Source organism: Polypterus senegalus, chromosome 1 (genome assembly GCF_016835505.1).
Source record: "Polypterus senegalus isolate Bchr_013 chromosome 1, ASM1683550v1, whole genome shotgun sequence".
Lineage (NCBI taxonomy): Eukaryota > Metazoa > Chordata > Cladistia > Polypteriformes > Polypteridae > Polypterus > Polypterus senegalus.
The window spans coordinates 69,989,203-70,010,565 of NC_053154.1; the positions used below are offsets into that span (position 1 = coordinate 69,989,203).

General features: G+C 36.9%; 1 protein-coding gene across 2 annotated transcripts in view; it reads right to left on the reverse strand.

The window, feature by feature from the left end:
* Positions 1-18,878, reverse strand: part of cdc42se1 (CDC42 small effector 1) — an 88,082-nt gene extending 69,204 nt beyond the window's left edge. The window contains exon 1 of one of the 2 annotated variants that reach the window (XM_039750483.1): positions 18,704-18,876. The gene's annotated coding sequence lies outside the window, so the exon portion shown is untranslated. Of the gene's footprint in view, positions 1-18,703 lie in introns of both variants that reach the window. The other variant, XM_039750493.1, reaches the window with a different exon arrangement.
* Positions 18,879-21,363: the final 2,485 nt, after the last annotated feature.

The window sequence follows — 21,363 nt, forward strand, 5'->3', positions numbered from 1 at the left end:
TATGCCAGATTTAGTAAGACCGCTAATGCACACACAATATAAGAAACTGAAAAGGAAACACTGCCTACAATGAAAATTTGTGACAAAAATAGTAAGTTTGTACTTTATTTTTAAATCCAAGCCTGTAATAAAATTAAAATACTAAAACAGTATCAGTTCATTTATAATATACACCCACTTCTGAAATGTAACAAATGACCCTTTCAGGACACCACACAGTTCCTTCAGGGACCTGATGCACACACCCCCATATTTTGCACCATGAGTTTATGTTTGTCCTTTTCTCACATTCTATATGAACAAGAAGACTGCAGAAATCTTCTTACCAGCCTCAAGGAAACTAATTACAGACATACTTCAAAAATACACCAGAAATTGTTAAAAAGGTTAATGTTTTAAGAACACAGTCTTTGACTGTTTACATATGAGTGCAACAAAAGAAGAAGAAAAAGGCAGGCAGTGTGGTTGAGGTCCAAGCTTGAACACTAAACCCGAAGGTTGTGGGTTCAAATCCCACTACTGACTCGGTGTGACCATGAGCAAATCACTTGACCTGCCTGTGCTCCATTGGAAAAGCAAAAGAAAAACATTTATGATACAATTGGTTACAATTCACCTTGGATTAAGTAAATATGAAATTAAGCACTTAGTTTTAAGCATTCCTAGATTTTAGATATAATCACTGGAACATAAGTCAGAGAGGGTTTGGATTTACTGCAAGTTGTTTTTGCAATTCAGTGCATTAACTCATGAGACCACAATGCCAAGGCCCAAGTCTATTTATTTTTACTGTACCTAAATGTAATGCAGCATTCACAAAAATACTTCTTTTTAGGTGGGTGAGGCTTCTCTAATTGCCTTTCCAAATTTCTTCTGACATAACTTCAACCTATTAACTGCCCTACAAGCCACTGAATAAAAAAGTGATCCAGTGTTGCAAGCAGTTCCATTTAAAGGAGAGTAGAAAGAAATATATCCATCCATTTTGAAAGTTTAAATAATCTAACTCAGGGTCACAAGGGGCCAGAGCTTTTATGGCAGCAATGGGCAAAAGACGGGGGCCAAGACTCACAGTCTTCAAATCAATAATTACTTGAGGCCCCTATACTAAACATCAGGTGACTAAACATTTAACACTGTTGCTCCCATGTTTGGAACTCCCTACCTCTACCAATTTGACAATATTTAATATTCCACTCTGCTGTTTTGAAAATAACTTACATAGAATTTTAAACAGGATTGCTGTGTTGACTATAATCACTGCACCACTGTGTTGGAAGACTCAAACAGATGGACAGTTTGTATATATAGTTCAATAATGCTCGTTAACTTTGCACTTACTAATCACTCAAATGTATATTCATTTAATAAGTTGTCACTCATAGAGGAGACAAAAATTACATTAAAATATTGCATAGGTCATTTGAACTGCATCTTCTAGCTTTGTTGTTACTGTATGAGTGCCTTAAGTATTTCTCTGTTCATACAAAAATATTGACAATGTATACACAGGCAGGAGCTGAAATTGCCCTCAGGACAGCAAGTGAAATAAACAGCATTTTCTATTAATGAAATGTTTCTGCTTTACAAAATACAGTTGTTTAAGCACAAGAGAACTGTAGCTGATGATGAATTGAACTAATCCTAATATTCACTAATACACTCCTCCAACTTTCAGTCACCAAATAACCTAAGATGGACTCAGTAATCCATTTGTTAACATAGTCTACAGGCAGTAAATTGATAGATCCAACTTGTTTCCTAAAACAGTATATGCTCAGACAACATTCTGTGGTAAAAGAGAGTGTGGCGAGTTCCAGACGCATACACAGAGCCATTCACAGGACAAAAACCGTCTAGTGTCAAGAAGAAGGGCAATACATTTCAAAACACACCATAGGCCGATGTGTTTTTAGTTTAGTGTTTAGAATTCAAAGAAGATGCCCTTGATCTGTCTACTGATAATTCAAACATTTGCTGGAAGCACAAGGAACTTAAACCTATTGAAAACATGGAGGTGCTCCTCTGAAAATGTGATTTGTTCTATTTTATGAAGCCTATAACTTACATATTGGATTCAAATCCCTGCCAGGTGACTGTGTTTAGAGATTAGGCATATTCTCCTAATATGGATTTCTCTGCCAGGTAGGGTATCCAGGTTTTTCTTTCACATCCCAAAGTCGCCCATAACAGCTTAATTGATGACTCCAACATGGTGGTCAGTATGTGAAGGAATGCAGGATTAGTTGATACTTTGCACCTAATTTCTCCTTAACTTCTTTCTGCTACTTCCATTAGGGGTTGCCACAGTGGATCATCTTCTTCCATATCTTTCTGTCCTCTGCATCTTGTTCTGTTACATCCATCACCTGCATGTCCTCTCTCAGCACATCCGTAAACCACCTCTTAGGCCTTCCTCTTACCTGGCAGCTCTATCCTTAACATCTTTTTCCCAATATACTCAGCATCTCTCCTCTCCACATGTCCAAACCAACGCAATCTCGCCTCTCTCAACTGTCCAACTTGAGCTGACCCTCTAATGTACTCATTTCTAATTGCACCCAATTTCCCTGACCGATGAAAACAGAAAAACTGCTAAAGCATACAGTACTTATGCCCCTCTGACTTAACTGAAGTGAAAAATGGTTTGTTGCAATAAATGTGTGGTAATGAAAAAGGTTATGTACATGTGCTAAGTACACGTTTTTATTGTTAACCCTCAAATCTTAATAGCACTGAAGCACTGTCCTGTTTGTTTTATAAAAAAAAAAAAGTCAGTATTTATACTGTCTTTTAAATCTGCTTATATAAAACAGAATTATGGAAATTCCACTTAAAATAAGCATGTCACATTTTTGTTGCAATTATAGTGCCATGTTAGTGGAACTAATAATAATAATTAGTTACATTTAGATAACTCTTCTCTGGGATCCTGAAAACAGCATCAGTCATATGTTGGATCAAAAAATAAAATATCCCTGTGTCAGTTCCAGCTCAGTTTCTCCCAAATATGTATATGCTGCATTCATAATAAATGTTAAAAAAGAGCCCTGCATAGTCTTGAAAGCAGACTTAAGCCTTTCCCTGCAAATGCTTGCCCTCTGACAATTTAGTTATAAATAGAAGCAGAGGAGGAAAAAAAAGAAAAAAGGAATAAGCTGGGAACAAATGAGCTTTCTGTGTAAGGACGTCTGGCGTGATTTGTAGCTGGACTACTCAAATGGAATAGCAGGCCCCACTGAGCTGTGAGAGGATAGTGGAATATCCTGTATAAACCTAACGGCTCAGGTGCTTTACAGATTTTCTATAAGGCTTGAAAACTGCTAAATAAACTAAAAAGCAGCAAAAAATAAGTTGAGAGTAATACAGCATATGCAGTAACATAAGCTTCACTGGCATCTCTGCATTCCAGGTATTGTTAGTGCTTGGAGTGACCCTCACATTTAAAAATCCCACCAAATGAGATTTAGTGTGCTGCTCAGGGAGATGCATATCAGATCATCACCTGGCTATAATTGTTAACAGTAACATGGACTGGTATGTTGTTCTTGTTTAAACCCTAGGTTTTGTATGACATGGGTTAAGATTTTGGCCATCTGCTTTTTAGGCATAATACTGACCATCTGTTCACCCTAAGACAGAGGGAGGTTGAGAGTGTGAGCTGATTACAGCACGTTGATGCACCCATCACACGACAACCCACCTGGATTGGAACCCTAGTGCAGCGGGTGACACCTCAGCACCACACTGGAACAGTGTAAGGTTTTTTATGAGGACAAGAGTGCCTATTCTGCCACCTACCCCAAAGCTTTCACTGTAAGATGAGGGACCTGCTTGCACGGCTTGGATGCATATTAACATCATACACAGGACAAAGCAATTGCAGGTTAAGGGCCTTGCTCAAGGGCCCATCGGAGTAGAGTCCCTTCTAGCGTTCACAAGATTCAAACCAGCAACCTTCCGATTGCCGGCACTGATCCCTAGCCTCAGAGCCACCACTTTCATAACGCAGTAACTACAATTACAAAAATATGCATCACCCTCATTAAGCCTTATATTCAGTTTCACAATTATTCAGAATGCATACATTTCTTTTATTACATTTTACTACAGGCCATATATCCATGCAGACCAAGGGCAAGTAAAGGTAAGGCTAGGTTAATGACTCTCTGGGTACATATTACACTGCAAACTGTTTTCCTTTTTTTTCCTGTTTTATTCATGTCTATCATCGTTGAACTATAATCTGGATTGTAACCCACTGTCTGCTGATACATTTGATTCAAATCAAGGTCAGCAGTAAAGGTTCTCAGTGCTTTTTAAAGTACCCTGTAATCTCAGTGGTAAGAACACAAAGACAAACAGATCAGGGCTTTCATTTTGCCATACAGATATGCACAATACAGAACAGCGTTGTTTTTAGTGCAAACATACAAAAGGTATAAGTGTTACTTCTTAATGCCTTGGCATGGTTGTGCAGTGGGTAATATTTCAAACTTATTTAATTAAATGATTATGATTATCAGCTACATTCCAAAGATATCACCTTAGGTTAATAGAGAAACACTAAAGTGACCCAATAAGGGTGAATATGCTCTGAGATAAACAGGCCAGTAGACTACGGACTTGTGCATATGGTTGCCAGGACAGGCTCCTTCACTCCATGCCCCGACACTGGGAAATGAAAACAGATGAAAGAAATACTTAAATTATAAAAGATGCTTCTGCCAGAGTTCTGACTGAAATCATACATATTGACTTTGCAGGTAGACTACACAGTTACCCGTCTACAAAAGTCCAAATAAAACACCGTAGAAAACCTTACACTTTACAAACTTGCAAGTAAACCAGAACATGAAGTGACATTAAGATTCCCACAACAAGATTTTGGAAAATGTGAGCACATAAATAGGTAGGAGGTATGCGTCACTTAAGCAGATTTCTGTTATCTGTAAAATAAAATGCAGTTATACATTCTTCTTTATCATTGTACCAGAGAGTATTGGCTTGCTACATGTTGGTTGAACAAGCAAGTAGACATTTAACTGTATATGTGACAAAACTACTACAACTACTAATTGTGAGTCTCAGTGTACTGCTCATAGTGACCTCTCATTTAGGTTTACCCATTGCCAATTATTGCTTACAACCATATAAAAGAAGTTTCAGAGAAAGTAATGTTAAACACTATTCAGTCTCTAGGAGCCTGCCCCTTCTAAATTTCTCCTTCTGTTGAAAACCTCAAATACACTAGAATCAACACAGTCAGCTGTGATCTAAAACTGACACTGTTACAATAAATGGGTGAGACAACATTACACTGGTTTTGGGATGCTGCTTTATCTACCTTGATTTATCTTATACAGGAATTGACCATGCTTTCCATACATGGAGGTCATAATGAAAGAACTTCACAAAAATAGACTAATGGATTAAAACCAGTGATAACATCAATATGAATTTTTACAAATTGAAAAGTATCCGTAGTATGTAATACTTATTCTGATGGTAAAATTTTGATTGTTTTTTTCGTCCTTCAAAGTTATGATGTAAAAAGGAATATGGCTGGTGGAAGGTACATTTCAAAACAGGTTAAAGACAAATGGAACACATATTGAAAGATACTAAATGCATTTCAGTTTTAAATGTAACATTAATGGGAACAGTCTCAATGATTTACTGATAATATAAATACAATATAAATATATCCCCAAATCATTTTCAAATCTACTTTATTCAGAATTTGGGTTTAGGTAGAATGGCATGAGAGCTCGTTCTGGCAACACTGGGTACAAGACAGGAGCTGTCACTGGACAGAGCAATAAAGGTATAATGAAGTCAAAATTACTATTATTGCTATAGCCACATGCAGTTTGGACACAAGATGAATATGGATCAAAGTTAACATTTTAAAATAATACTCATTCATGCATCCCATCATCAAGCCAATTCAATCCAGTTCAGGATTTTAAGGGTATGATTCCAAAGTCTAACTCGGCAGTACTATGCACAGGACAGAATGAGTTGTCAGTTCACAGCAAGACCCACTCACAGTGCATGTGTACACTTACATTGGTTAACATATGGGGCCAATTTGGAGTCTTCAACTAACCTGACAAACTCAAACTTTAAATTTGGAATACTGAAAAACTTGAGTAAAATACAGACACTGAAAGAATGTGTAAGCTTTACATTGACAGCGACTGGGTCAAGGAGATGTGCCTCCATGTCCCCAAAAGTAACACTCTTTTCTTAAAATGTGTGCAGTTATAAAACTATGGATTTTACTTTGTAAAAGGTCCTATTTTTCAAGTTTCAAGCCAATAAATGAAATATAACAGAGAAATACAAGAAAGCAGGCAACTTGATCTACAAATTCACTAAGGTGAATTTATAACGTTTATAACGACCCTGAATTAACGGTTGCCATTCCTGGAATGATGGATGCTGTATTGGTTAATTAAATAAATGCAATACACTTCATCCTAGCTAAACACAGAAATGGACATTAATTATTAAAATGCACTACATGCGTCTCTAAATGACAGATAGCCAGAATAACTGGTTTGTAGCTGCATATGTATGACATATACACAAAGCATTTGGGAGAAAAATTTGCATGTAGTTAATTCACAACTCTGGGAATTTTGCATATTTTGTAAACAGTGCAATGTTTCTTAGAGCTAAGCAAGTGTAATATGGAACTCTAGAGGTATTCGTTTTCTGTGTTTTAACATTACAAGTTCCTAATATTGAATATTGGTTACAAAGATATCTCACATAGTCTGATCTGTGATGGCAGTAATAACTAACATCACAGCAATGTCCCATTTCTCCTAATAGGAGGCTCATTAATAGAACACCCTGTACAAACCACACATACTGTACTACCTCAACAATGAAAGACCCACAGGAACTGCTGAAAAGTGTGTGTCATTGTTTTCAAAATGCTGCCTTATTGTAAAGGAACTGACTTGCAACTGGAGTGCATATACCTGAGAAACTGCTGATATGCAAACATGATCTCAGCAGTGAAAAACAAATGTCAAGCAAATGTGCCAGCTGTATCCCACTCAGGTTTAAAACAGCCCGCTGTGGGGCAAAAATGTAGCCTTTAGCACAAAACTGCAGTATACTTCCAACAAAAGCGTAGCTGAGTGATTATTTAAAATATGGAAAATATAAGAATATATGTTCTAAACACAGTGACTCATGTATCTATATTTTAATCAAGGTTACAGAATTGTTATCAGCTTTGGTTTAAGGCACCAAGCTGTCAAAGAACACATTCATTCACAAAAAAACTTCCATAGGCACAGACAGAACATGCATATCACACACTGACTAAACCAGGAGATAATCTTAAATTACCAGAATGTTCTTTTAGCAGCAGCATTAGCCATTGTGGGAACCCAGACAAAAGAAATGTGGATTAATATGCACACTCCAAGTCAAAATTTGAATCCAGTCTCCTGGAGCTGTGTGCCACTAGTGTTTTAGGCTTAATACAGTACAAATATGAACAGCTCTCTCATTTTAGTATTCTGACAGTAACCAGGCCAGGAAATAACCACAGGAACATAAAGCTATGTGCCAGCAATGCTTAAAAACTGCATTGTTACACTACCTATGAATGTATCACATAATTTAACAGTTCTTTAAAAGGCTTCCGATTACCATCAAAACATCCTTTACTCACGTCACAAAAATGCTTATATTTGGAAACCTAATAAGTTAACTTTTTACATAGAAATATTACATCACAAAGTTTGAGAAATATGAATCTGACAAGCTTATAACCTACTGTAAAGGTAGGTTAAAAAAATACAGTAAATGGCAAAATAGCACACCTTTTTCACCACCTGGGTTCAACTTTGGGTAACGTGAAAGAGTCTGTTAAGGCTGCAACAGCGTTAGCAATTTGCAGTCTTTTGATGCACAGACATTCTGGCCTACACAGAGCTTCTCACTACAAGGATTTATTGTCCAAGTGCAGTTGGACTTGGATTTATATCTTATCAAATGGCTCTATTTCCATGAAATCAAACCATATTTACTGCAGATATGGGGGAAAAATTATTTTGAAAAAGTGTTGTTGAGAACATATGTTTGTTTGTAAAATGCTTCCTGTATGTATGCACCCTCCTGTTTTACACATCCGATAGATAGATAGATAGATAGATAGATAGATAGACAGATACTTTATTAATCCCAAGGGGAAATTCACATACTCCAGCAGCAGCATACTGATAAGAAAAAAACAATATTAAACAGTGATAAAAATGCAGGTAAAAAATGACCAGAACAGCAGGCTCATACAATCTCATGAAAATTTCACTGCACATCTTATCTAAACCATCAAATCTTTCCCAAGCCCTGGCACTCTCCTTCAGTAAAGTCACCGGCTTTGGTTAATCAAGACAAGGCCTACCACTTTTCATAACAGTACACTCCCACCTTAAGAGTCATCTAGTAACTGAATGACTAACTGTGTTTATGTTAAACTGCTTGCTTGTGTGTAGTTGAGGGGGAATGATAATCAGTATTGTCCTTATGCATGGTTTTTAACATTTTATGTGTTAACATTTTATTTGAATGAGCCTCACCAAATCCAAATCAATGCAACTTATTTTTTTAAATCAATTAAATATAAAGTAAATTACATACATTAAATATAAAGTGAGGAAATCTCACTTTTTGTACATTGTTTGAATGTAAATCAAATGAAGCGTTACTGTTGAAAAGCACTTAGGAGGTCTCCTTCCCACATACCCAGTCTTGCATTTGTATCTTTCTTTGGTACAGGTCTCCATTTTGTTTGGTTTCCACTAGTTCAGTATTGAAAGCTTTCTCCTTCAACCAGAATCTGCAGGGGACCTAATTTCTCCTTGAAAGCAACACCTCTGCTAAAGTAGACTGTCATTGTGATTAAGAATGCCCAATAGGGGGCTTTCTAATTAGCACAATGTATTGTAACTCTCATGAATTATAGGCCTCACTTTCCAGCAAACAGAAGCACAAAGGTCAGTACTGCAACTGTTTCATAATATGATGAGCAAACAGGCAATATACTATGGAGATCAGATAGAAGTTACTCAACTTCCCCTCCTGAAACAGCCAGTCTGGCTCTGGAAGGAGCTTTGTGGCATAAAAGACTGAAGCTATTTTAAAAGCAGCACTCTAATGTTACTGTAACTTACATTTTTTCAATGTGCTACCAGTCCAGATTGGAAAAGCATTAATCCAGGTTTCAGTGTGCCCACAAAGCAATTTGGGAAGTTCTAAGTTAAAATGCAAAGCAGTATGAAGGAAGTCATAACATACACACAGCAACAGATCTAATATTATTAGGTTTCTGTAGTTCCTAGAACCACATCAAAATTGTCCTGCCTTTAATGAAACTGCTTTTCTGACATCATGAAGCGGGAGCTAACCAAAAATGCACACAAAAATCACATTTTAAGGAGGGAGGGGGAAAAAAAAAAAAACTTTCTTTATTATTCAAAAAAATGCATACAAAATTCTCTAAGCCTGGAGGAAAACAAAACATCTGAATGCCTTAAATAGGGACATTTTTTCAGCTGTTATTGAAGAATGTGGAATTGCCTTTGTGCATGCAGTCCCTGCTGTATGATGTCAAAGGGTAACTTAAACGCTGATTGGTTGAAGGTGAATAACTATCCTGGATCAAAAACTCTTAGGCTGTTCAAGGAACAAAAGAAACAGGTCAATATCTGATGAAGTCACACGGAAACATTCAGAATGTTTAACTTCTGCATACAGCAATATTTTCCCCACACTTTAGTGTACAATTTTATTTTCAAATATTGAGACAATTACTAGCAGATCACCCAGTGATCCTTTTTTAAACTGATGTATCTATTTATTTACAAAATACACATGTCTAGAGTTTTGGAGACTAACTTGGCCTCCGCACTTTGTGCATGGAGCTTTCTCCAGGATCTCTGGTTTTCTCTCACCTTCCCCAAAGGTAAACAGGTTTGGTAAAATGGCTAAATGTGTATAAATGGAGTCATGATTAGTTTGAGTTCCTACCTGGCACTCTGTACTGCAGATATACAGGTATGTCCTCTCTCTAAGATCTTAAAGTAAATTAAGCAAGTTGAAAAATGGATGGATGGAGTCTTCACACATTCACCCCACTTACAAGTCTTCTGCAGCTTGTACAGTGTGAACCAAATTAAAGAATAAAACATGATTAGTATGTGGCTTGGTAAAAAGAGGTGAATTATAACCTCTGTTAATCTGTTTGTGTGGAAGTGGTTTTGCAAAAAACTAGGGAGGTTCCTGGTAAAGAATTTCCTCAACCATAATATGTCCACTTGATTTATCGGTGTACACAGAGAAATGAATACAGGGAGGCCATCATAGAATCATACTACTGGAACTTCTGACAATGAGGCTGGTTTCACAGAAAAGCTCAACACTACTCTGCTGAACTGTTACTAGATACTTAATTGAGAGATGGAACTCTTCAAGTAAATGAAGCCTTAATATTTTACCAGTTTATTCACGCTGTTTGCATGCTTTGAATGTAAACGTTTTACAATAATCTGTTTATCAGGCTTTATTTTTTGATCACACACACCAGCAAATTATTTGAATAGGGGCGCATTTGTCACTTGAATATTTTCATTGTGATTTAGTGAAGTCCTTTCCATTCCACAAATGACATCGGAAAACATTAAGCGGTTTGCAATGGTTAAATGTTGCTCATGATTTAGCCACGTTCACCTATTCTTCACCATATTAGGTAGCTGATAAAAACAATTAAAGGACATCAAGTCCTGTGCCTTTCTAAGTAATGGGAGGAAGGTTAGGTCAGTCCAGAAAACTATTTCACGGTCTTTTTGAACTCTCACTCCAATTTGGATTGTATCTTATCTTTTTTAAACCAAGTTCTAAAGTAAGCAGACTGCAAACTTCAAAATGTAGACACATACAGGCAACAAAAATATAAAATAATCTACAAAGAATGACTGTGATAGTATAAAATTTAAAAAAAAAACACCATTACTCATTTGCTGTTAGTAGTTGATGGTTTAGTTTATTCTGTAATTTCATCTAGTAAATACAGAAAAATAAAAAAATAGACTAACAAAGTGCTGAAATCATAACCAAGAAATATCCTTTAATGAACACACAAGTTACAATGAAAATCTGCAGCCACTTCTACCTTCCAAGGGCTGAGCTGAGCAACTTGCCTAAACTGATCATGCAAAAGGGTAAGAAGTCCTCAATCTGTTCAAATAGAAAACGCATAGGTAAGCAGCTACCCATGACAGGTCCAAGAAGGTGGACAAACTCAAATCCAGTTACTTGTCTTCCTAACCATGGATAATTTTAAAATAGTCAGAGAAGCAGGAAGGCACATCAATTACTATTAAATGCTGTTTGTGTTATGAATGGGATTCAATTTGTCTGAACATCCCTATCTCTTCTTTTACCTAGATGTTAACAATAGTTATTTACTAATGTGCAATCAGACAAAACAGGGCAAAACCAGTGCAGAACTTAATCAGAGACAATCTGGTCAGCACAGGAGCGTCTCTAATGCTGCAGCGGACCAGTGGATATACTGATGTAAAAGACAGGATGTAAGACAGACAAGACAAATGTACTGTGGAACACAGGAATGGCCTTTTTAGTTCAGTTACAATTTTTCTGAAGTTTCTTAATTTTACATGCCTCTTCACTTTGCTTTTAATAAAAATAATACAACATTTTATATAGCACCTTTCTCGTCACTTTTGGAATTTTAGTGTAATATCACAATCAGCTCTCCATTGCCCTGATATATATGCATCCAAAGGTGAGAGGACTAAACTGACACAAAGCTTTTTTGTCATCAGATTAGTTAAAAAAATAACGTTTGCATCATTTAAGTCATGGTTGTTTCTTCGCAAGCATGGTACATATGTATTTGCCATGCAAAATTGTGTAAAGTTAATTTTTTAAAAATATCTTGCCCATACTGGTGTTTTACATTGGAGGTAAAGAGGCACAGAGCACCCAAAAATAAAATCTTAAGGACTTGCCAAATATGTCATTAAGTTCTGATAAAACAAAACATGCCTTCCGTGTTTCTGACAGATGTTTGGGACTACAAAAGGGATCTGGAAATATTCACTTTATTGCAAATTCCGGGTACTATTTTTCTTGAGGTGAGAATAAGTTTCTATTCGCTTGTCTGAGTTCTCACATATATATGGGAATAAATCAAAAGAAAACCAACTACATTACATGAACAGTTTACTGCAACTTTGTCTTTCGAAAGGAAACCATTTCCTGGTCATTGCAGAAGATTACAAGTAGTGAGGTCTGCTTTTAAAATGGCGGAATGTCATAATACTGGTGTTTTTTGTTCAAAAATGACTTGCAGAAGTTATGTTACAATGTGTGGGTAAACACAAGACACCATCAATAGTCAACAACTGTCTTGGCTTGAAAAAGTGACATACAGTACTCGGACATTCTAAGACTTTTGTAAAATGCAGTATGGACATTTTTAAAATCATATAGAAAACAACTTTGCATGTCAAATGCACCTATATACAATCTTTGTGAAGACATAACTTTAACTTAAAACATACCAAACTTAACATTTAAAAACTTGTAAAAGCTAGATGTTTACCTGACACCGTCAATTGTGAGAGTGTTACAAAGTAAAAAAACTTAAAAAAGCAAGTCTTTAGCTGACGGTTTACTAGTCATTTACTGTTCTAATTTATCTTAGTACAGGTAAAGCAGTTTTATATCATGTCTTTAAGATATCTGATGTTGTGTGGACCTTGTTGTAAAAGTTCAAGTGAAGAACTTTGCTTTTGGTGAAAACCACCATCTTTGCCCTGTGGTCCTTTACCATGTCTGTGAACTCTTTCAGCATATTATGAGTGTTAGGCTCTTTGCAGTATCCACTGCAGCATTGTAAGTAAAAATGTACCATTTCCTGACAGTAATAGTTCTGCTGAAGTCAGGTGTCTTTTACCAGACTGAGCTCGGGCATGTGCACAAAGCTTAAGCCTGGAGAAGCAGATCTTTCAGCTAGTTAAACCCCAAGGTGTTCAGAGGGATTACAGTTTATCCCAGTCCAAAATGTTTAAGGAGAATACCATCAAAGCCCAAAGAAAGTGCTTTTGATCACCAAACAAAATATGCCAGTTTGAATTTCCTAGCTCCCAAGAGAGAAAGGTCTGATCTCTGCTGATTGGATCTGTTCTTTTAGTAAAGAATGCCTTATATCCCACTAAAGGTGAATTAAAATAGATAAAAGCCCACTTTTATCTGGGCATAATGCATACAATTCTAGATCATACAGCTTCCACGTAATGGAACCCTAGTACCTCGTTTACCATTATAACTTCAAAGTGTTTTGCAACGGATTCAGAGATGTCTAGAACTGGTTAAATTTTCCTGATTATTTTCTTTCCAACCTCTAATTCCTTTCCACATTTCAAACTCAAAAGGGTAGCAGTTTCACTCAGAGGTATTAAAAAGAAAAGAAATCACATTCAGATTAGAAAAAAAACTTGCAGACCTTAGTTGGAGACACTTGTTCTAGTATCTGTAATAGGAGTATCTAATCATAGTCCTGGAGGGTTGCAGGCTTTCACAGAAGCCAATCTCTTTATTGTGTATGCATCATGAAAACAGTAGATATCACAGATGCCTAGTATTTTAAACAATCTAGATTCAAATCCCAGCCTGTATTTGCATTTTTTTCTTTTTTTTTTTTGTAGACATTCTTGCTTTTCCTTCAAATTCGAGATTTTTAGTTGACTGGTGCAGCTAATTTAGCCTGGCATATGAAAGTGTATCTTTATAAGTTTCCTCTGCAATGGACTACCATGACATCCAGCTTTGATTCTTCCCTTTATTCTATAGTCGCTAGGACAGGCCACAGCCTTACCGCAACCTTATATCCTGGGACATGAAAGAATAAACAATTCTAAATCAGAAGTTGATTCCTGCTTTTATAAACACCCATTTAGATGTTACAAGCCATTTACAACAATCTGCTTTATTGTTGTATTTTAAGTGTACAAAATGACATTTGTTGCTCACCCTTTAATGTTCTTCATATTTATACTTATAAATGAAACAGAAGACAGTCTGCACTGACAGGTGTGACTATAACTCCACTGCTTCAATGCAGGCCACTGTGATCTAAGGTAAAGATTTTTTTAATACTATATGTGGTGAAAATAGTCCTCTCTCAGCGATACTGCCTTTGCATACTCTGCATAGAATTTTCTGGTCACTAAAAATCAGAAAATGAAAGAGTTACTAGATACATTATCCTTGTGATTATGTACTTGCTTCTCGTTTCCATTTTGTGAGTGTGGCCAATCAGTGCCTGGTTCTGATGCTTACTGTCTAGAAATCTTAATGTGCCAAACTGAAGAACAGTGTATAGTTATTTAAAATACTGAATCATCAAGCAGACCTGGTGTATATTATTTATTTTTATTTCATGTACTGGGACAGCATAAGCAATGCCAAAATTCATCATGAATCACTAACAATTCACCATCAACAACAAGTAGATACTGAAATACTCAGAAGGACCAGTACATACTCTAACATAAAGATCAATAATTGAGGTCCTTCCTGAGCCATAGAAGGTAAACAAATGCCTGCCCTGACTAAGGTGGGCTTCTCTGAGGGTCCTGGTGAGGACCACTTTCTCTAAGAGAGACTATTTTCTCTAGACTAAAAAGTGAATTGTGAATGCAGAGCTATAAACATTTAAGATCATTCTTTTAATTAAAAGGATTTACTTTTATTCGAGAGTGTCTAGTGATGATTTATAAACAAAAAAGTGACATGAAGATAGACAGAATGCTAAAGTTGACTGTATTATGTACTTAAATGACACTCCTCTTCCAAAAAGTAAAAAATACAAAAATCACTTAAGTACTTCATTACATACTGTATATAAATATAGATGAGCAACTAACTTAAAAAATGACATCTTACATGTTTTACATTAACTTTGCAAGCCTCCAGTAATGTTCACTTGAATTCAACTTACACTACACTTTAATTTTCATCTGCAAATGATTTGCTAGTTCGTTTTAGCTTTATTTCTGCTTATTACAGAATACGACAGACTTAAATACGAATAAGGAATGAAAATTGCTGTCCCCAGCCTAGTTCAATAAAGGCTGCCTGCCTTCTTACAACAATCTGGCAAAAGAAGCACATTTAAAACTCCAGTCTCAGATAAAGCGACAAACCCTGCATTACGTCAAACAGGAAGCAATACAGAACAGCACAGAACATTCCTTCATGACGGGGTTGAGGGGGACATAGGCTTTTAAAAGAAGAAGAGAGAAAAAAAACAGGGTTGCAATAAAGGCCTTTTTTAATATACATTTTAACGGATTCCAACTGTTTTCCACTAGATTAAGACTTATTCTGCAATTTTCTGTGCCACAATGGTTTAACAGTCTGGGATAAAACAGTAAGACCCATTGACTCCACAGTCAAAACATCATGAAATGCTTCAGCTGCTGTGAATGAAATTAAACAATGATTTACAGTTACTCCATCAAAAATGTTCATATATCGTAACTTTTTGTTCTCACTTTTCAACTGGCTACCGGTGTGAATGCAAAGAAAAAATTTGCACTTCCTTCTAAAACAAGTAAACAGACAGTTCAACAGATGAATACTGCTCCCAGTCATGTGAAAAAAATAGTATGGGATGTCATTTGCTAATTTTGAAAGAAGTTTCTTTTCAGATATGAAATTAAACTAAAGGCAGTTAATTTTGTAAATGCCATATCAAATCAATGTATTATCACTTTTTTTTTTACTAATGAATCATATATTTCCAAGTACTGAATTTCTCTCTCTCTGCAATTCTTTACTATTAATGAAATGGCAGAAATAATTTTAAAATACTAACACACAAGCTGGGAAGATGTTCTAATGAACATATACTACATTACTATATAATCAAAATATACTGCTTAATTAATTTTTTTACTGTATGGCTGGGTAGCTCAAAATGGTTACAGAGGTGTTGAGAGGTGGGATACTCCTTTGGTGAATAAGGCATATTTAAGTATGGCACAGAGTTGAGTACTGCAATGAAGGCACCCGCCTGGAAGTTAAAATGAATACAATTATGGGGTATAAGACTATTCTTTTAGCACAACTGACTATAGCAGAGCAAAAGAGTCAGAGTCCCATCTAGGGACTGCCTAGAGGCCAATTTGGCATATACACTTATTATATTTTATTGTATCACAGTATGTAGTACTAGGGTGTTGTACCGTGTTAGCCATTACTAATATAGTGAAAAGTCAAGCAAAATGACACCTTTTACATCTTGCCTGAAGAAAGGGCCTGAGCTGCCTCGAAAGCTTGCATATTGTAATCTTTTTAGTTAGTTAGAAATTCAAGTATGTTTAACTGGGAATTTTTCCATGACAGAAAAACACATTTAAAAGTTTAGCGCATATTTCATTTTTACTATACGCCCACTATTAAAATAGATACAAAGCCTTAATCTGAAATAACAAATAAAAACACACTCTTTTTGATTAAGAACTTTTAAAGTATGAACAAACATAACATCACTAACACGTTTTAGAAATGTGAAAACTCTTCGTTTTGCTTATGCAAATTTCCAAATAAGTTTTGTAGCCTTTCTCAATAAAAGTATTAAAAAGAACTACTTGGTCTGAATCTGTAAGTCTGAACAGAATTCAATTGGAAAAAAGGTTCTAGAGATCCTTTGAGAATTAACTCATGCTAAGGTTTATAAAATCTGTACAAAAGGGAAATTTACCAATATTGACACAGAGGGAGTGAAAGCTAATGACATCTGCTGTTTATGTTATTTACAATATAATTAAACTCCTTTTAGAATTTAGATTTCTTTAACATTATATTTTTTGTACAACGGTAAAACAAAACAAAAATGAAACAATGAACTAATGTGGTCACGTTTTATTAAAAATGTATATTTACCAAATAACTTGTCTTTATGATATTCTTTCCCACATGTCTGACAGAGGCATTTACATCAAATTAAAATAAACAAGAAAAATAAAGGAATTACATACTATATACTAATATACTGTACATACCCTTAAATACAATCCAACATTTTTCAGAACTCTCTCAAAAGATGGGATACACAATACACCTTTGCAATTTTTGCTTAAGAGTAAAATGAACATAATACAGGGGACATTGCCATTAAAGAGCTATACAATTCAATGTCAAGTCTGCACACCCTAAAATGGATTAAGCGGGTTCTGAAAATGGATGTGCCCCAAACCTGGTACCAGGGTGTGTGTATTGCCTGGTTATCCCCAAAACACCAAACACATGCTGCACAGTTTATGTGGCAGTTCCAAACTGGAGCAATATGAGAGGGTTCCTGTCTTGCACTGGCTAAGCCAATGTGACATTAAACTGCATTAAGTTGTTTGGATAATGGTTAATTGTCCCATGAAGAAAAAAAAAACCTCAAACATCTCCGGTGAGTTCTCAGCATTAAAGCCACTTTGTTATAAAAAAAAATAAATAATTGAATGCCTGCACTGACTGCATAAGCCACGGCGGAAGGATCCAGAGTAGAAAGGTAGACGCTCAGACGCCGCGTTTTAAATAGGCGCAGGGTAATTCAACTGCTATACAGAGCGCCCCCTTTCCCCGAATAAAGGAACTGACATATCAGGGAGTGGGTGAAGGAAACGTAAAACCCCGAAGTGGCAGTTGCTGGCTAGGTTTCAGATCGATGCCGCGATTCAAAAGTTAACCGCATATTTCGTTTTTACCTTGCGCCGACTATTAAAATGGATACAAAGCCTTAATCTCAAGCAATGAGCAAAAATACATCAATCTCTTTTTGATTAGGAACTTTTAAAGTATGCGCAAACGTAACACCACTAACACGTTTTAGAAATGTGAAAACGTTTCCCTTTGCTTACGCAAATTTCCAAATAAGTTTTGTAGCCTTTCTCAATAAAAGTACTAAAAAAAACTACTTCGAACCTATAAGAAAATTCTTAACAGAATTCGTTGCAGCGTCCTCCATTACTCATTTTAAATGACATCCTGTTAAAAATGTATAAGCGTTCATTTTTAGACATATTAACAACCGTCAGGTCAAAAGGCAGTCTTTACCATCGGTTAAGCGGTGTTTGATTTACTGGGTTCAACTCAAATTTCAAAGCGGGCATGATGGCTAACTTGTCTAAACCAGAGTTTAAAAGTCATGCGTTTTACAAAGTTTTCCCAGAAACATAACTGAGTCAGATAACCACCGCAAACGAAACGGGGAGGAATTTACACGTACGCCGCAGAAATGTGTCTCAACAGCGCAAAGCAGTTACGGAGCTGCCGGGTCCCCACACACTTATTCGTTTGCTGCTACATTCTTTCCCACGGCTTATGAACACCATTCTGCCCAGAAACTATTGACGGAAATAAGCAGCGATGTGGCTGTTTCAAAATAAACTTAGTTTCATATATAAGCTGGGACATCTTACCAAGTTCAAAATTTTAGAGCACAGTTATACATGGGGGGAGCTCCTCCGTGTTAACATCAGAAACTTTCACAATAGATCACAGTTATACATGGGAGGGAAAGCTCCTCCGTGTTAACATCAGAAACTTTCACAAACACATATATCGCTTCTCAAGAAGTTAAAGTACTCACCTAGAACTCTGGTGTCACTCCGGTCAGGTCTCTGCTTCTTATTCGCACTTTACACAGCCTGTTTCCAACGGTTAACAGAAGAATCAAAAGTGCTTCTTGCGATCTGTTCCGAAGCCGGCCAACATTGAGGTGTGGCTCTGCATCGAGGAAGCGAACTGTGCCGGCGTAACCGAAAGGGGAACTAGCGCCCCTATTGTTGAGAGAAATGAATTGCAGCTATAAATCAACAATATTGGCACTGTGCAACTGATGACCAAAAAGAAAACCATTCCTGCCTCAATGAACCGTTCCTTCGTCATTCACAGAAACGTATGCAAAACCCTCTAAATCTGGATGAAAAGAAATCTGTCATCGTTTAAATGTATTTCTTATTCAGCTTTTTTAATCATTTATTATGGTATGTAAAATTATGTGTCTTTGCACATGCAGCTGTTCTTTATGATGTCAGAAGCTACTTTCGGTTGAATGCAAATCATATGCCCAGAAAAACGATTTTTATGTACTTCCAGGAACCAAACAAGCCACAGTGAATCAGATAGATATACTCCATTGTTGTGGAATGTAGGAGCAATTCACACCAGGCCAATTCAAAGTTGACAATCAACCTAACATGTGCATAGTTGGGATGTATGTGCAACCAGTAATAACTAAAGGGTAAAACATACAGCCATTGTATTTTTCAAGACTGTCTAATCTAGAGGCTGAAGCCCATACCTGCAGCATTGGTTGTGACACAGAGACAAATCCCGGTGGAGGCACTAGTGCATCTCAGGAACCACTTATTCAAACTTCTGCACTCACAAACAGGGCCAATTTAAATGAGGAGGAAAACGATGAAAAATCCAGACAGACAAATAAAGCAGGGGTTCCCAGGGAATAAACTTCACCTACTCAGGGGGTATATTTTGTTTAAAAAGCTGCAGTCATGAATATCTTCATTAGTTCCCCAAAACAAGATGAAACTTGCTCTTTCAATAACTGTAGAAAGAATATCCAAAATCTCAGGTGAAAAGCAAAAACAAGAGTCTCACTGATTGCTTTGATCTCATTGACTTGGTGGTATGTCGGCATTTGTTCATCATTAGTTGTTTTTAAATAAGCAAAATGTCATTATTACATACTATTATTATTGTTATTGGAAATTAATATAAAAATGTTAAAAATTGTACCTTAAAATTTCCTCTTTGTCAATCGCTTTATTTTGATAAAAGTATAAGCTCAAATTACTGAACAACACAGAGTGGAGGTGAATTTAATTTTAAAAAGTTGCCACAGGGTAAACGGGGTAAAAAAGCTTGGGAACCCCTGCAGTAGAGAAAGCCTGGACTCCACACAAGAAGTAACTATTTTGGGATTCAAACCTAGAATTTTGTTGTTGTGAGGAATCAACCCTTTTCAGTATGTCACCTATTCCATTTATAACTGTCTCATATACGTTGTGTCGAGTGGTTGGGGATGCTACCCAGCAGGGACGCCCAGGAGGACCGGAGGAGAGCTTGCGCCTCCTCCAGACTAAGAGGGGGTGACCGCCCTGGTGGCTTTGGGGACCACGGGTACAGAACTTTGAAGCTCAGCCCTGTAGGGGCCCATGGTCACTGCCAGGGGGTGCCCAATGCCTTTGGAGCCCTGGACCTCAGCACTTCCACCACACCCGGAAGTGCTGGGGGGAAGAGGATCAGGGACACCCGGAGTGCTTCCGCCACACTGGGGAGTGCCAGTGGAAGATTGCCGGGAGGCACCAGAAGTACATCCGAGTGTGTATAAAAGGGGCCGCCTCCCTCCATTCGATGGCTGGAGTCGGGTGGAAGAGGACAGAGCTCAGGAGGAAAGGAAAGAGGTGGCCTGAAGAGTAAAGTCATTGTGAAGAGAGGCCTGGACTTTGGGGTGATTGGTGCTGCGGCACTGGGTTGTGTGTGTGTTCCACCTTTGTAAATAGTGTAAATAAACGTGTGTGGTGCTTCAAGAACCATGTCTACCTTTCTGTGTCCGGGCTGTTCCACACACCATCCATCCAAACATTCATTCACTGAAACCCCTTAATTCAATGCAATAAATCCAAAAACAAGGTGCTGCTAAAATATAGCTAATTTAATGCATTTTGAATTGTACTTTGTACATCTTTAAGCCTTATGAATTTGTAGCCAAAGTAGGAATGACACCAGGAATAATGTCGATACAAGGATGGGTACTGACTCCAGAATCAGTCTTAAACATGCCTCGGGCCAAAGGATTTATTGAACTTAGAGTTTAGAAGTGACAGATGGAAAGTGCCTCACCAGCAGGAGAGAGGGAGGTCAGAAAATTGAGAGAGACAGAGAAGGGCACGATAAGGCAGAAGTGGATGTGGATTTTGTTGTTCTCATTTTTGTTTGTGTTTATGCTCCCTTAATTCATCCTTTCAATGTGTTAGGTTATTTATTTAATTACACCAAAACCAATTGTTTTGGAATATTTTGGACCTCTGTTATCAAGCTGGGCATGATGGTCACTTCATAATCACATCTACTATATAATAAAACACTAATGTCTTTGTGTGTGTCTGATTCCTCTGAGCAATCTTATTGGTCAGTTTGACTTTGGTGACACAATCAAAAGAGGCAATGTGAGCGTGAGATACACAAGGAGGAGCAAAGGCATAGGAGGCGTGCTGAGAGTCGCCT